The 5,177-nt window shown below is 46.8% G+C and overlaps 1 long non-coding RNA gene across 1 annotated transcript; it reads right to left on the bottom strand.

Moving 5' to 3' along the window:
* Nucleotides 1–2,141: 2,141 nt before the first annotated feature.
* LOC136498592 (uncharacterized) lies at nucleotides 2,142–2,780 on the bottom strand. Its single transcript, XR_010769664.1, has 2 exons — nucleotides 2,746–2,780; nucleotides 2,142–2,660 (listed from the first exon to the last, which is right to left on the bottom strand). It is a non-coding gene; the product is annotated as an uncharacterized lncRNA (long non-coding RNA).
* Nucleotides 2,781–5,177: the final 2,397 nt, after the last annotated feature.

Genomic DNA, 5,177 nt, shown 5'->3' with positions numbered 1-5,177 from the left:
GGCTGTTGGACTAGTTGTATAAACTAAATTGGATGTCCTGATTTGTATTTTTACTACCAGATCGGCTTTAGTTCTTTTTGTTCGCATGATATGGTAGGGCACATACATCTAAACACAAAAATGGAGCAACCAGTAAATCATACCCTAAAAATAACCGAAAATGTGCTGAACCAAATTCGTATATCATAAAACTGTAAGTGATTAGTGATTACTCTCTCTTTTGAGAAAGAAACATGGGACTTCATTAATGAGGGATAAACTAAAATTAGCAAACTCATAGATATTATTCTCCTTTCTATGTATGCATGTTCCTTTGAGGGTATGACATTTCACCCTACTTCCAGAACTTTGCCTGTTAGGGGGCCGGGTCAATCCCTTCGGATCTACAGTCCACTCCTAAATTTGGACTACGGTCATGTAACACCCCAGCACCGTATAGTAGTTGTGTTGTTGGCCTATGTAACACATGAGGAGCTATAGTTGGTGGATTTAGTACCACATTGGAAGTTTAGGAATATGATGGCCAACTTGTAAGCCTTGTCGCTTCAAAATGTAGCACATTCAGGTTAACCCTTTCACATGAAGCAAAGACGAAAGTGTTAGAGAGGTGCTAAGCATATGCTGACCCATTCCAGTGCGGAGCTGAGCCATACAACCAGATTTTACAAATGGGGTGTTACAGAGGTGCTACACGTATGCAGGCCTATTCCATATTTGGAACTAGGCCATATAAGCAGATTCATATGCAGGCATGTTCCACATGTGGAGCTGGGCCATATAAGCAGATTTTGGATGCGGGGTGTTACACGTTCGGAGCGGTTTGACCCTAACATGAACAAAGGATGAGAAACCTGTTGAAATGGAACCTAGGTCGCCCCCTTTAGTTCACAGCCAGCATCGTGGACTCCCATGGTTGACGACTCGGCGTAGCACTCCTCTGCAGTACATATCAAGCATCAAATTTCTCTCCTATTGATACTACCTCCTCTCCTACTGATACTGCCTCGTCGACCGACAGATCGAGCGGCGTAGCACTCCTCCCCACTACATATCGAGCATCCAATTTCTCTCCTACTGATACTGCCTCCTCTCCTACTGATACTGCCTCGTTGACCGACAGATCGAGCTATTGAGATTACGTCGACCAAGGTTCTTGACCAGGCGACCAAGTATCTCACCTAAATCCTGATGAAGTATCTCACCCTAGCATGGAGTCTGAAGGAAAGGATGCAGCAGCCGCCGATGGTGACCTGTTCAGTAGTAGATTTACATGGTGCTCTCATAGTCTCCTAGATTGATCTCATGTTTTGTCAGAGCAATTTTTGTATATGATGTTGTCCTGTTCAGTACTAGTAGATTTACACTAGCTTCTTACTGAATCAATGACTGTCGTTCTGTGGTCTTTGAATGAACCATACGTATGGCTCCTTTATGTATTCTGCCTATGATGGGGATTAAGTTTAATTATGATCAAATTAGTTACAAACGGTGTAATAGCTTTGCTTGTTGCGTCAACTACAGAAGCTAATTGACGCACTGAGGCTGAACGGTCTCATCAGAAGCTAATGTCAGAAGTTAGCACCATGCATACAATTCGCTCCGATCCCTTGCAAACTCTATTCTGTGCATGTGGTTTGATCCTCGGTGCACCGTGGGTATTTAACTAGAGAAATAAAGGCTCGGGTCGAACCGGAAACCTCATTTTACCTCAATGGAGCGGGTGGGTCGAGAAAACATTCGCACCGATCCGGCCACTTTGTAGGTGTATCCAGAACGATCTCAGTTGAGCACTAAAAACTTTCCATGCATAGATACACACAAATATTTAAATTGGCCACATAAATTTTGATTTAGTTGATGAGTCATCAAAATTTCTTCAACATCGTCACTGCATATTGAATATTTTCCTAAAGACATCATAAGAAATGCCACTGGGGCCATTGATCTATTATCCTGATTGACCCTTACCTGTTTTCTTGGGGTGATGACCACTCAAAGACAAATTTCTTTCTTATTTTAAAGGAAAATATTATTATTCTTCTGAATGTAAAAAAAGAACGTGATGATGCAGAGGCAAAGAGCAGTAAATAATACTATTAACAATGGCCAATTAAAGAACTTCATCCACGGATTTATCTGAGTGACATATTATAACACACAGGAAATATTTTTATTTATTGTTTAATATTGAGCGTACGCTCAGTACAATTACACGGCATTTTACAGTCCCAGAGATTATTTAGATAGGTCTAAACCCAGATGATACAAGGGACTTAAGAACCTGGTGACGCAACCTACCATGTCTGTATATAGGATATCCATCCTCCATATGCATGGGAATGCAAGCATATATCTCTAACAATCATATTTTATTTTGCAAGGATTGGAGGACATTTTGCAGCAGATATCTCTATTATCCCAGGTGTGGGCCATCATCGTCAGCTTCCTTCCAAGATTTATGCCCTTCATGAAACCAGTTCCTTCATTGTTTCCATATGAATTTGCCAGCAAGGTGGTTTCTTGGGCCTTTGTTCCGAGAAAAGTTGCATGATCAAAGTAACCAATAGTGCACATCATGTTCATCAAAATGAGAAGTGACACTGTTGTAGGCTTCATCTACTTATATGTTAGATGCATGTGTACGTGTTAGGCTTCAATTTCTGATGACACAATAACAGGGAATTGTATATTAAATCCTACTGAACAAAATAAAATGGATGAGCTCATAGAAAGAAAAGGACTCACCCCTGACAGCTGATTAGTTGAGGGCTTGTGTTGTTGATAACCAAAGATACACTTGAGCACGCTATATATAGCCATATGAATAGAAAAGTAGCTGTCTAGATGAATATGACGCCCATGATATTATGCAACTGGGGTTGCGGAGCTGCAAGCCATTACTTGATAATAGGTCTTGGCGCATTATGTTTCATTAGTACAGAACCATTCAGTACTTGTGGTTCCAGATCACTACAATTGCAAGAATTGGTGTCGGCAGTGGGCAAACGGGACTAATGGCTCCTCCTATTGCTGCTAGGTCATAAAGCAACAGCGTAAAGGCCACCACTGAGGGTTGAAGGTACCAACCGGCAATAAGAACCCTTATCACAAGTAATGTAATATATATATCTGTAGGCAACAGGCACTATATAATAAAACGGTGTCAAAAAGGCTCTGACTTTGAGGTATAGGGGCCTTCACTACCGGATACAGGATCTTTGCCGAGTGCCAGGGGCACTCGGCGAAGCCCCAAAAACACTCGGCAAAGGGTTTGCTGAGTGTTATACTCGGCAAACGACACTCGGTAAACTGTTTTGACGGCAAACGCTAGTTTGCCGTGTGTTTTTTGTCGCGCACTCGGCAAAGACGTTGCCGAGTGCCCAAAACACACTCAGCAAACAATTTTTCAGAAAAAAACCAACCCGCCGTCTTCTCCTCACTGCGCCGCCACCACGCCACACCGCCATCACGCCGCACAACCACCTTGCTGCGCCACCACGCCCAGGGCGCCATCACGACAGGGCCGGATCTGGTGGAGGTGGTGGAGGAGCGCCGTCGGGAAAGGGAGAGGCAAGGGGAGCGTCGCCATGCCGAGAGAGGAAGGGGGGAGGGCACCACCGCTGGGAAAGGGAGGGGGAGGGCACCGCCGCGCTGGGAGAGGGAGAGGGTAGGGCGCCACGACGCTGGGAGAGGAGGGCCGCGCGCCAAATCTGTCCGCCCGCACCGGGGCCGGATCCGGCCTCCCCTTGCGCCACCGTCACCAGATCCGCCCGCACCGAGGCCGGATCTGGTGGAGACGGTGGAGGAGGAAGGGAGGTGCGCCGCCGCGCAGGGAGAGGCAGGGGGAGCGCCGCCGCGCCGAGAGAGGAGGGCCGCGCGCCAGATCCGTCCGCCCACGCCGGTGCGATCCGGCCTCCCCATGCGCCACCGTCGCCGGATCCGCCCGCACCAGGGCTGGATCTGGTGGAGGCAGTGGAGGAGGGAGGGAGGTGCGCCGCCGCGCAGGGAGAGGAAGGGGAGCGCCACCATGCCGAGAGAGGAAGGGGGAGGGCGGGCCGCGCCGGCGAGGGAGGAGGGGAGGGCGGGCCACGCCAGCGAGGGAGGAGGGTAGGGCAGGCCGCGCCAGTGTCGGAGAGGGAGGAGGGGAGGGCGGGGCCGCGCCGGTGCCGAGAGGGAGGAGGGGGCGGCGCGTGCCTGTGCGCGGAGAAGGGAGGGGGCGAGCGGACGCGGCGCGGGGAGACGGGGATGGGGCCGTGCGGGGAGACCTAGGGCTTGTCCACTGGGGGTTAAAAAAGATTTTTTTCGTTTGTCGAGTGTCCTTGATCTGGGCACTCGGCAAAGTTCTTTTTTCCATTTTTTTCTTCTCCTTCTTTCCCAGGAAAAATATTTTTTTCCTTTGCCGAGTGTCCTAGATCTGGGCACTCGGAAAAGATTTTTTTTTATTTTTTTTTCTCCTTCTTTCCCAGAAAAAAATATTTTTTCTTTTATCAAGTGTAAAAAAAAACACTCGGACAAACCCCTATCTTTGCCGAGTGTTTTTTTTTGACACTCGGCAAACCTCCTCTTTTCTGAGTGTTTTTATCGCAGCACTCGGCAAAGAACTTATTTACCGAGTGCCCGAGAGAATACACTCGGCAAACATAAAAACACTCGGCAAATTTGACGTTTCCAGTAGTGCTTGGAGGAGACTATATAAACAAGAGGATGGAAGCCATACACATCAACTAAGCTAATACAAATGTCTCATCATCCAATGCTTGTATATGGCAAGGATCGGATGGCGGAGGCGAGCTCTCAAAGGACTAGGCTTTTACGGTTCTATTGCACCAAATTCTTGTATAATGCAAGAATCGAAAAGTCAAGTAGCAATTGGTTTTGCCAAAATTCTAATTTCTTGTCACAGTTGCTTCATCATCATCATTTAGGGTTTTCAATGCGATTCATCTTTGCCCTTCTTGATATGGTACAGTGTAAGCTTGTATCATACTATGTTATTAAAAATCCGAGCGCTGCTAGTGCATATCTACGGGGTGTCAAGTTCTAACATGTGCCTTAAGTTTCACCAACGAATTCCATGGAACAACTTCCGTTCAAAGCTTCTTTGGCTTTCTGCATTACTTGCAGTTGCAGTATATTTGTGTAACGGACATTAACTGAAAAAGCATGTCGGTTGTTAC

The sequence above is a fragment of the Miscanthus floridulus genome, chromosome 12 (assembly GCF_019320115.1).
Source record: "Miscanthus floridulus cultivar M001 chromosome 12, ASM1932011v1, whole genome shotgun sequence".
Lineage (NCBI taxonomy): Eukaryota > Viridiplantae > Streptophyta > Magnoliopsida > Poales > Poaceae > Miscanthus > Miscanthus floridulus.
This window is presented reverse-complemented; position numbering and strand designations above follow the sequence as displayed.